Raw genomic sequence first — 12,773 nt, 5'->3', positions numbered from 1 at the left:
AAATGTGGAGCCTTCGATGGTGGATGTGAATTGTCGACAGCACTTAAATAATCCTCCTTGGTTATTTTTTTTGTTTAAACAATTTGATTTTTCTATATTTTCTTTATAATTCAATCTTGAGGCAGGAATTTGAAACACGGAATTTTGGCTAAACCCTCTCTTATTGATCAGTGAGTCTTTGAGGTGACTCCCACGAGAATGTTGGGTCCAGACTTGGACCAAAAATACTGCTTTGTTGTAAATGAAAGGCTAAAAGCTAATTTCACTTTTTATTAAAGAAGCTAGTATTCTTGGCTTCAACCAGTATTAACTGTAGACTACTTCTCCCCCCTTTGCAGTTGGTATATAAAGCAGTGAACCTTAATACATGTTTGAAACCAGGCTGCAAGTTTATTATTACTTAAATCTGACTCTTTAACAATGGAGTCAATGGGACATTGCTTCCTTTGGAAACGAACCTCTAGTGGTTATTTGGGGAACTGCTACATTTTTGTTCTAGCATGTTCTAACTTTCTGTTTGTGTGCATGTTAGAAAAGGTAAGTCTTAAGCTTTGGTAACTTCACCATCAATCACCTCACGCCATACAGTTCTTTTGTCTGAAGCTAATAAACCATGAAGTAGATAAGATTAGATAAGGATACTTTATTGATCCTTGGGAAATTTGTTGTTGCAGTGTCTAAAAATGTGGCTTTGTTGTGAATTAAGAGTCTAAAACCTAAATTATGTTAGTGATTAAAGAAGCTGGTATTTTTGGCTTAAATTTGGGTGAGACGTAGACTATTTATTCCCATCTTACAGTTGTTTTAGATAGAATGTAAAGCAATGAACCCAGTTAAATGAACTCTTTAACTTAGAGTCAATAGGAAATTGCTCCCTTTAGAAACCAGTCTCTAGTGGTTATTTGGAGAACTACAGCATTTTTGTTCAAACTTTCTGTTTTTGCGTACAAGTTAGAAAGCTAGCAAAGGTTAGTCTAAAGCAGGGGTTGGGAACCTTTTTGGCCGAGAGAGCCATAAACCCCACATATTTTTAAATGTAATTTCGAAAGAGCCATACAATAATGTAGCGTCCCTTTCCCACACTGAGGCACGGAGACTTAACCTCTTTTGGGGTTCTTTATTCTGGTTACTGTAGAGTAGACAGTAACCAATACCGTACAACTAATTCAGCAACTCCTGAATCTCTCCCGCTGAGAGCGGTTCTCCCAACTTTATATTCCCTCACTGCTGCAACAGCCCTCCTATTTCCCTTATTCGGCCCATAGCTGAACCCCCATTGGTCCAAACTCCTCAAAGACAGGCTGAGCGACAGAACTGAGGGCCAATCAGCATCTCTGCTTGATGCGTTCAATAAAATCTCCGGAACTTAGAACGGGACCCATTAGCCACCCAATCCAACTCAGTCCGCTACAATATGTTTAAAAGTAAAAATACAAGTGAATGTGTGCATTTTATGTAATTTCAACACTTTTAAAGAACAATAACTCTGTGGATTCTTTTTAATAACATTGTTATGCTGTTGCTAATAAATGATGAGTATTTCTTACCATTATTACGACTTCTGGTGCTGCATGTTAGTTTTTCTGATGGTCTAGTCTGGTTGATACGTGGTGAGTTTAAGCTTCATGCAGGCATAGAGACTTTCATCTGTTCAACGTGATCGTAGGTTGGTCTGAATGTTCTTTAGATGTGAGAAAGACTGTTCACATGCACACGTGGAGCCAAACACATACTCACACACTGCAGTATGTGACGGGCAGCGTGTCTTAACTTATGACAATCTGTGTGCGATTCACCTTGCTGCCTGTGCCCAGTAACCCCCCCCCCCTTTCTCCCTCACACCTCCCGTCCCTGCAACTGCGCGCTCTTTCTCAGAGACGGGAGCGCACAGTTGCACGCGTGACAACTCACAGGTTTCAGGCTATTACAAACTCTGTTATAACACAGCGGTACCCAACCCCCGGGCCACGGACCGGTACCGGTCCGTTGGTCACTTGGTACCGGGCCGGAGAGAAAGAATAAATAACTTACATGACTTCCGTCTTCCACCAATCATTTCCGCGGGTTACCCCCAATGCCGGAAAAAATTACTAAACATTTGATGTGCGTGCAGACTTCTGTCTTCATATTCAAAATGGCGAAATTCAGAGTATAACCCTTGTGCTATCCTAGTCACTTTAACATTGAGAGTTGGGTCATCTAGACCCACTAGACAGTGCGCTGAACCTTTTTTCTTCAATGATTTGTGATCTTCACTGGTGTCCATGGATTACATGAAATCTTTCCACCTTTATCCACCTTTGTCATGGTAGGGAGAACACGTCAATGTAAGGGTGGGGTCATCTAAGATAGCACAAGGGTTTGAGAGAAACGCATGACGTTTCTGGAAGAATGGGAAGATTTTTACTTTTTACTGAACAGAATGGCAAGTCACTATGTTAATAATTATGAGCTTTTGGAAGCAGTAAAATTGTTCATGGCAGAAAAGAACTAAACCTATCCCGGGGGAAAGAAGAAACTCTTCCTAATCTGACAAAAATTGTCTTCTTTTTTTAACAAGTTGAAACTTTTCAAAGTGCACAGACACCTGACTGAGCATGCCTGTGTGAATAGTGTGGCGACCGGGGGGTTAGCCCCGCCTTCAGCCCCTAAGACTCATGGGAAGTGGGGAATCTTGGGTGTAAAACCATTAGTGAGGTGGCTATGAAGCAAAAACATTTGTATGAATTCGTATGAATATGATGCTAAAGCTTCACCACCAAACACTTCAGGTCATGCTGTTCTTTTTTCTGCAGCTAATAAAGCATTAAGTATATGTAGAATGGGATTGTTATCGAAATTAGAGGCTAAAAGCTCATTTCAGTTTGTGGTTAAAGAAGGTGGTATTTTTTGCTTTAGTCAGGATAGGTTGAAGACTTTTTGTTTCCCCTTCACAGATGCAATGAATAGAATGTGATGCAATAAATTTAGGTGAAAGTTTATCAAATCAATCAGACCACTAAGATGAAAGCTTTTTTATTCACATTAAGCTCATTTGTTTTACATTGGAGCCAACTAAAGCTGATTTGCTTTTTTAACCAACCCCTTAGTGGCAAGCTGCTGAACTGATCTGGCTCCAAGTGATATTTATTTTCAAACAAGTTTAAAAAACTATCAAAAACCAATCTTTTGGGTCTTTTTTGGTTTTACTGTGAGCAGCAACCATTTTATTCTACTTCCACTGATCATGATTGCTGATAAACCAAACCTACTATTTTACTATTCCAACGAGAAAATGTTTAATTTTTTGATGTCCTGCAGCAACTGTGTATAATAGAATGCAGAGCAGAGCAGAAATACGTGCTCCTCGTTTGTCACACTGACAATAATTACAACTTAATAGAAAATTTTATTTTTTTAATTCCCAATCAAAATGAATATAGCTCACAGGTATGACAGGCAAATCAACCAAAGCCCACTTTGATGTGAAATGAAACACTTAGGATGATAAAGAAAATAGGTCCCAAATCAGTTGTGAACTTAATAAATATTGTAATTAAATGGCACCCTTTGAGTTTGGGTAATCTCCTCCATCCTGAGGCCTGATGTGTAGAAGTCAAATTATGGTGGCTTTTTATTTCTTTGGAGCGGCTTGAAGATGTCTGGAATTTAACCTTTGTTTGCTTTTTTTTCCTCTTCAACACACAGAAAATTTTAACTATGATGAAAATGATGTTTAAAACATGCTTTTGTGGCATTTTTCTCATGATGGAGAACATATGGAAAGAAAAATTCCGTTTAAAATTGCATTTCTGTGTATTTCTTTATTCAAATTGTTGTGAATCAATAGCAGCTGAAAAAGTTATGTTTGAAAAATATACTGAGTGGGCCACAAGTTCCCTGCTCTGCTCCCTTTTGATGCATCCACTTGGAAAAGATCCTTGTAGGCTTTTGTTTTCTTCATTTGAACTAACATCTATCTCAAAATGGCTGGATAGCTCCAATATTGCTTTTCATTTTTGTTGCACTGGTATGTTAGGTTGGTGTGAGGGCCTGTAAGCTAGACCCCAAAGGTCCCGCCCACAACTTTGAGGCAAATTTTTTATCAACAGGGCGACAGTGGCTCAGGCGGTTGAGCGGGTCGTCCAATGATCGAAGGGTCGGCGGTTCGATCCTCGTTCCCACCAGCCAAATGTCGTTGTGTCCTTTGGCAAGACACTTCACCCTTCTTGCCTCCAGTGTGGCTCCACTGGTGTGTGAATGTGCATGAATAATTGACACAATGTAAGCGCTTTGAGCGTCTGGAAAAGCGCAGAAAAATCCAATCCATTATTATTATTATTATTAAACTTTGTACTAAAAATTGCTAAAATAGATCAAAAGATGATCAGAGTGGGTCTATTAACACCAGGCTGTAGTAAAGGAATGCCAACACCTGGTTTTAAATATTTAAATGCAAAATTTTAAGATTTTGCTATTCAAATACTGATTCTAAGGTGTTTAATTCCAACAGTTTTATCCAAATATTTTGCTAAACCTATTCAGTTCGACCCAATATGTGTTTTATTTGGTAAAAGACGATGGTAGACAAGCAGAACTGTCCTTCGTCCTAGTCTGTGTACGCCGGCTCGCATTTCTGTGTGGAGATTGATGCCGTGGGTTTTCTTTGCTGCAGTCGCTTGCCCCCAGTGGGAGGAGAGAAAATACTGGCCGAGCTCCTTCTCAGAATTTCTCCGGCGCCTGCGATGCTTTTGTGCGTTGGCTTTGTTTGCACCATCATGGAGTGTGTGGGAGTGCCTTTTCCATGTTGTGTGTGTGTGTGTGTGTGTGTGTGGGGGGGGGGGGTTACCACATTTTCTCTCACAACTGTCAACTGCACATTGACTGTTTTCTTCTCCTCAATCACAGTGCTGTTCATCTTCCTCCTGGAAGTTGCAGTTGATTCGGGTTGAGGGCCGCCTCCATGTTCCCGGACCTTTGTCTCTGTTAGGATGACGGGCAGCTCCTGTCTCTTAGCAAACGCTCCCAGTCTGGACAAGTTTGTCCGTCTCACCCAATTGTGCAACAGTTTTATTTTTAGAAGAAAAAAAAATCTAGATGTGAGGCAAAACGAGATTCAGAAGGCATCCGGACTGTTAAGGTTCACTCATTTGTCAACGTTTGGCCTCACTTTGGATTTGAAATTCCTGCAGGAATTCTTCAAAACAGATTAAAGGTGTCTGATTGAACATGGCTGTCAGGTTTTTAGGAGAATGTGATCAAACCCGTGTGCTGCAGATCAGACTGCCCTCTGTGCATGCACCGCAGCAGAAGAGCTGACAGAGCACACGCTCAGGCGCTTTTCAGATCTGAGGCTGACATGAGAAAATGATCAGACCAGGAGAGGCAGGACAGTGTCCTCCCTCCTCCCTACTGTTTACAGACATGCTTTGTTTTCACATTTTTTCTTTCAAACTGTTGGAGATTCAAACAGGCCAAAATTCTTCTGTAGTTTTTAGGCCGCTTGGCAGATGAGGGTGGAGCATGACATCAGCTGATCAAGATGAAATCAGGAAATCTGAGAAGAAACTAAAGAAGATTGAACCTGGTTTGAATTAAACTCAGCTGGTAACAAGAGTGAGTTAGTAACTGAACTGCCTCAATATTATCAATATTATAAATATTGAGAATAAGAAAATTATTTATGGATCAATTCTGCTTAGGCTGTTGCAAACAAGCTTGGGTGTTATTGTAAATACCCCAAACGTGGCTAAAGTGTAGCCTTTTTTTTTGTACGAGTTACTAACAAGGTTAGTTGGCATTGTCACAGTAACATTATTTTAGTGGTATCATGTTTTTCTTAGGTGTTGCAAACAAGGTTGGGTGTTAAGCTATGTTCTGAGGGGTGGCCGTGGTGCAGTGATAGGGCGGTAGACCTCTGATGGAAGTATTGCAGGTTCGATTCCCACCTGACCCGCCCATGTGTCAAAGTGTCCTTGGGCAAGAAACTGAACCCCACCTTCCCTCTCTCTGGTTTCATCAAGAATCACACAAGTTAAAAATTTCCCAGTTTTTGCATTTCTTGAAATTTCTGTTACAATGGAGACAATCGGATTGTTTACTGTTTTCATGTTTCCTTCCTATAACTTTTGATACTTTATGTACCTTTTTCGAAGGATATATTATTTGATTTATTCCTCACTGTTTCCGCAATCTGATGTGGTACAGAAGTCTGAGAAACCATTTTTAAGCTTTAGGAAACCCAAAAATGTGTAGTGATAAGTTTGGATGTTTCTTGAGGCCTTGACAGCCCTTTTATCAAAAGTCAAAACTGGCAACAGCAACGGTGAGACTACTTTAAATTTCAGATGGTGTTTTTGCTGCATATTCAGAGAATAAATGGGTTTTGGAGTCAATCTCCTCTTCAATTTAGCCCACCGACGATGAGGCAGAAAGAGATGCAGAAAGCATTCTAATCAGATGTTTTCTGGCTGCCACTTTCATTCCTTTGTTTTTTTTTTGTTTTTTTAACAGAAAACCCAGTGTTTAAAAACAAAAAATCAAAGTCAGCACCAAGAAAATCCCACAATGCTCAGGCCAGCCAGCCATGAAAACCCAGCCAAGCCACTGGCGCTCTTCCCTGCAGCTGTGCACAATCAACCAAATGACATCTTACTTATCAATACATTTTAACAATTATTATCTCTATGTAGCAAAAAAATATATGTAGTTTTTTTTATCTGAAAGTTTGTTGACTTAGGGGAATTCGTAAAGCATTAACTCATGATTAAGAAATAAATGTGTTAAAAAAGTTGTGGCTGTAGATAAAATACATTTTGACAACTCCAATGGCTGATTGAAATAGGTTTTACAAAGTGAATTTTACGAAAACGTTGCTTAGATTCAGATAAACTAAGTGTATAAAAGCCTTTTCAACATTATGAAAGCCTTTTCTTAACATCTGGAATAGTCTGTATGCTAACATATGCTACCAGTAGTATGTAGTCTACCAATAGTTTCCATGCTAACAACAGTTGACCCTCGTTCCACTGAGCGGTACAGTTCAGTCCAATCTGGTATTTTGAGCGTTTCCATTATAAAATGGACCCATTAAGCCATATGGAATCATACCATTCTTGGGCCCCCATTGGTTGTAGGTCCATAGAAAAATGGAACAGACCAGTTAGGGTAGAGCTACTGTTGAAACCTGTTGATTGGCTGAAGGTCAGTCATTACGACAAAAGAAAGCTCCAAGAAAGCGGCTGTATTCTTCTTCGCCACCTGCAACCTTCTCCCAAACAATAATAAATACATTGTAAATATGAAGTTACAAAACCCATGAGTAAAAAATAATAGGCGTGATAACAATAATTTATTGCAAACTCCACACAGAAAGGTCACCCAGCCGGGACTTGAACTGGGGGCCTTCTTGCTGTGAGGCAAGAGCGCTAACCACTGTGCCACTGTGCAGCCTGTACAATAGTTTGTAATGCTACAAAAGTTTGAATGCTAAAAGTACCATGTAGCCTACCCATTTATGCTACCAATAGTATGTGCACTAACAACAGTATGTATACAAACAATAGTTACATGCTAACAAAAGTGTGTATGCCAACATTAATATGTGCATCTGTTAATATGTAATACTATGTGAAAAGTGGGGCAAACTTTCAAAATGTTGATGTCACAGACTGGTAGATGAGTCCCGGAAGGGTCTTGGGGCTAAAGCTAGCTGTTAGAGGGTAGAATGTCTAGTCTTTATGCCTGAGTTGGAATATGGATTTTTGTAGGGTTACATCACAAATGATCTTGAACAGTTTTGTTTTCTGTTTTAATTGCCAAGTGATAGCACCCTGTAACTTAACTTTGAAATAAACATTCGTACATTTGGTGCTAAAGCCACAGGTTTAGGTGTCCAAACTCTTTTTTTATGTCATTGAAAATGCTAAAAATATGGATAAAATTTCAAGACATGAACCTGCAAATGTGTGTTTAACCTGGCCTGGCTGTGCATGGTAATTGCATGTTGTTCGTCATCACAGAGAGCTGCCTTTGTATTGCAGCTCTGCAGAACTGCCCGCCTTTATCCGGCAGCTGTAATGGAGCTGTTTGGCGATAACTGCTTATTATTCTAGGCTTATTAGATCACAGAGGGCACGGGGAGGAGAAAACGTCCGTGCAAAGAGGAAGAGAGATGAAACGATGATGGCTTAAACATGCCTCCCTCTAGACCTGCGTGCTTTCATCAGGAGTCAAGTGTCTCTTCTTGCCTGGTTGTGTCACAAAGCTTTCAGATCAGATGTTAATTAGTCCAATAGACATGAGTCTTCCTTTTTACAGTTCAGTTTTCCTACTGCATTGGCCACCTTCAGCACCATATGGTGTGGCATGGTGCCATTGTCTTTCCCGGAGACTGAGCCTTCATTTTGGCCAAGCTGATGCTACCTCAGGCTGCTTCCTCTTAGCTTTGTGTGCAGAATGTTTTTCTAAATTGCAGCTCAGCTTCTAACTGAGACTTTGTCCCTAATAGAGCTCCAAAGAGCTGCGACATTTTGCATGCGGGTAGAAGGACCTTAGATGGCCCCCGACTTTCTCTGCACGCTGGCTGAGAAGTGGCTTTATTCCAAAATTTTTCTGGATCTCCGGCTTTCTCCTTGGATGGCGGAAATACTTCAGGGTTGGATATGCTTGTGTGACGTGGTAGCTCTAATACACACAAACTGGCTCGTGCATACCAGTGTGTGCTGGCAGCGTGCACCTGCAGCATGCCGGTGCTGCTGATGGGCCCTCAGCTGCTCTCACTTAAAGCAGTCCATTAGCCAACAGTGGCTGAGTGCTGCTCTAGCTAACTGGGCAGCAGCAGGATGTGTTCAGCTGGCAAAGTGCTGCCACTGGAGGCTAGCAGAGCGCCCATCTGTACCAAAATAGCAGGCTGACTGCATCCTCTCAAGATTCCTGAATTGTTTCCTTCAACTTTGTTGCTCTAATTAACTTTCTTATGCCTTATTCCCAACTGCCCTTACGGGTGGACATGAACTGTCTGTCGGGGAAAAATGGGCAAAACTTGTAAGGGGCATGCAGGTGGCCAGCATAAAATATTAGTCTTAGGCGTCTGGCCGTAACTAACACTTATGCAACATGCAAAGGTAAGTAAGGGTGGGTGAGGTGCAGGCATGTTGTACAGATTTTTTTCATTTTTTCCACCCCCAAGAAATCTGCGCAATTCACAATGAGCCCGTTAGTGCTGTTGAAGTGAAAGGTGTCCATTCCTTGAGAGTCCCTTGTGTGCTGCTAATCTGTTAGAAATTAGGAAAGCGTAGTTTGTGTTGGCATCCTACAGCTGAGGCATGAGCGCTTATGCATGACCTACATACGTATTTGTAACGCTACGTATGTATTGCGTGGCATTTGCGTGTGGTCAGTAAGGAGTCAGTACGCTCACCTTACTAACAACTGTAGTGCAGCATTAAGAGTGCGATACGTCAGTATCACCTGTACGTCATAAGTGCGTGCAGCTTACATTATTCACGAAACACTTACCACATGTCTGACAATCATATGTTTTATTGTCAATGATCCAGGAGTTGACCACACACACCTGCACTCCCCCTTAGATGCGGCCGCACCTGTTTAAGACCCTCCACGGGCTGGGACAACCCAAAAATCCACAGTATATGTACAGGTCAGTTAAGCCTTTGTGACATGTACTTGTCCGTATGAATGCTACAGGTTTTTGGGGCATGTGGAGGGCCATAGACAGGAGCAGCTTCATCTTATGGTGAGCTCAGATGTGTCTTTGAGTTCTCTTGAGGCCTCTATGGCCACTTCAAGGAAAAATGCAACAATTGTCGTGCGTGTGGTAACTGTACCTTGAATTTTTTTGTACGTTTCAGGCACGTTCAGTGCGTGTGGTGCCCTTACACCACACGCTAGTCTTTAGTAAGATCCGAGCACTGGCTCCTTACTGACCACAGGCCTGTAGGACGATCGTAGGATGCCCACACAAACAACTCTCTCTCTAATTACCAAATTTATAACGGGTTACAAGCAGGGAGCGCTCACTTTCCTCTTGAACAGCACTAACGGGCTCTTTGGGCAATACGCAAGATTTGGGGAGGTTAAAAAAATGCCAACTTCGTATGACACACCTTTGTTTCACCTACGTCAATCTTATCTTTACTACGACTTGTTGTTCGCAGCACGCCTGTATCATAAAATGTGCATGATTATTTTCAATCTATGGGCTCACAGAGCAGCCTACAACCTTGACATTTCATGTGTACCACCTGTCTGTCCAGTACAGGATAGCCTGTATCCTCCCATAAGGGCAGTTGTGATTAAGGCTTTGGTAATCTAGTGGAAAGATGAAAGTCAAATCTCTGCAATGAGTTTGGAAAGACACCAAACTTAATGGAAATTAAATCAAAGCACTCCCTCTTGTGATGCTTCCTTTGTTTCACCCACTGATTCATGTTGAACGCTGAAGATAAAAACAGTTACAGAAATGACTGTAACTCAGGGCAACACATGTAGAGATGAGTTCCCACTGCAAGGGACTCTCTGACATCCGTTTCCTGATGATATATGGGTCTTTCTGTCTTCTGAGGTGGGGAGGAAATTGGAAAAACCACCTCCAAGCTGCTGTGTGCATAAACAGCAGCACAGACGTTGGCTAGTTGTGTCCTTCCTGCAGGAGATAAAGGAGGTTTGCGGCCCTATTGCCCTTCCTGCATCTGTTTTCACTACACTCACCGTTGGACTTTGTTTCAACGACGAATGTCAAGGACGAATTCATCAGAATGTCGAAAGCTAATAGTTGTTTACTCCTGGGGGTAAATTCCAAGTACAAAACACTCTTTTTATATCTGAAATAGTTCAAGAAAGTTAAAAAGTAAAACAAAAATTGTATCAAATTCTGAGAAAATTAAGTGACAGCAAACACTAAATTATCAAAACTCAGGAAAATCAACAAAAACAAAATGGGTTGTGATACGGAGGCTGACATACATCCTAAAAATGTGAAACCCTAACAAGACAGGGAAGAGTATGCAGGCAGCAAAAAATTTAAAGTTAAAAAATAAAAGAGGCATTCAAAATTGTTCACTAAATTATAAATTAGCTTTGGAAGGTGAATTAGTAGAAAACGTGAAATTAATGCCAACAAGAAGGCTAAATGTTGCATACGTTTAGAGAGAATAAAAAGAATAAAAAGAATAAAAAATAGTTAATAGGGAAAAGAACAGTCAACAAATACTGTACCACACTACAGACTAGTCCTGAAACATAAAACATTGGGGGGGGGGGGGGGGGGGTCCGTCAGTTACTATCAATATTGACAAAGATTAAAAAATCTTTAAAAAAAAATCTTTAGGCATTTAAAAGTAACAAAAACAATTTTTAAAAATGAAGTCTCGAGCCCATAAAATTATTTGCGACGCCCCTGACTGTATGTAGCATGAAACAATCAAGGAAAATATTGTCATTTTATGTAAACCAAAAAAAAATGCAAACTATATACTCTATTTTGTAGATCTTCTATAATGTTTAAATTGAGTCATTTTGCTCTTAGAAAGAAAAAAAACATGAATTCACAGAATTAGCTTCTGATTCATTAGCTTATTTTCTCTGAGAAAAACATGTGGGCCATAAAAAAAGCCCCTGAGATTCAGCAGCTTGTAGGTCTATAAAACAGGCAGTAACTGTTTCTTGCATGAATTTATCAGTTTTTTCAATGACTGCAAAATTATTTTTAACCCACTTGTGTTTGTTGTCTTTCAGTTTATTCAGGTTTTCCAGCACATCTCCTTTCAGGTTCTTCCAAAGTCCAATCATTTTCTCACTATTATTGTTTTTATGTCATTTGTATATGAACACTGCATAAAATTCTTTTTTTTTTACCAAACTTAAATTATACAGTCTTTTTCAGTGATTGATCTGAAAAAGGCTCCACAGCAGAGAAAACCTTCTTTTATTTCCCTGTCAACTCTTCAAGCTTACTTCAAGCCACGTAAAGATGATAAAAACGAACCTTTTACCTAAACAGGGTACTTTCTGCAGATCATTTCATTTCAAATGAAAAGAAAAAAAACTAATCTGAGCCCTGCGGCAGCAAAGCACACACAGGAGAAAACAAAGAGTGGATTGTGTTTATGCTTACAACAGGATCATGAGACAAGACTTGCAACTTTCCTGTGGGATGAGATGGATTTGACAACAGACTTAGCTTTTCATCTTCACTTTTAAAGTGCAATACATCCTCAGTTGAAGGAAACTGCTATGCATAATCTGTTGAACACATGAATGTGGATGACACACAAACCTATTCAGACAAGGGGTTTACTGTTAAACCATTGGATATTTTAGACTTGTGACATTTTTGGGAAATTTTCTTTGTATTAAACTCATTCTTCTGTTATTCAATTATTAAAAACAAACATTTTTTAGGAAAAACTTAAATATTTTACAAGATAACATAATAAATAAATGTATTTTTAGCATTAAGACAAGTATTTATATTCTATTTTTGTATCCAATTTATCACAAACCACTGTATTTAGAATGTTCAGTGTTCAGCCCGTGGCTTAATAACTCACACTCATCTTCATCATGGAGTTCTGTGAAACAGATATGTCCAGTTTCTGTGTTAAGTCAATGTACAGACATGATCTGAGTTTCTACTGTGTTTTTTGGGTGTTGGCCACGGCAGTCTGGGGTGGGGCAGAACTGAGGTTCTATCCAGATTTGTTTTAGATGGCCACCCCTACACAGATATTTTGTCTATTTTCCTATTGTTTCGCCCTTTTTATTATTTCCAG

At 40.1% G+C, this 12,773-nt stretch overlaps 1 protein-coding gene across 1 annotated transcript in view; it reads left to right on the top strand.

Annotated features, from left to right (window-relative positions):
- The window catches only part of LOC101167284 (band 4.1-like protein 1), a 77,289-nt gene that overhangs the window by 24,038 nt on the left and 40,478 nt on the right, over positions 1-12,773 (top strand). The gene's annotated exons all lie outside the window — the stretch shown is intronic.

The sequence above is a fragment of the Oryzias latipes genome, chromosome 5, assembly GCF_002234675.1.
Source record: "Oryzias latipes chromosome 5, ASM223467v1".
NCBI lineage: Eukaryota > Metazoa > Chordata > Actinopteri > Beloniformes > Adrianichthyidae > Oryzias > Oryzias latipes.
The sequence above is the reverse complement of the archived record's forward strand: the minus strand, read 5'-3'. Positions and strand labels throughout refer to the sequence as shown.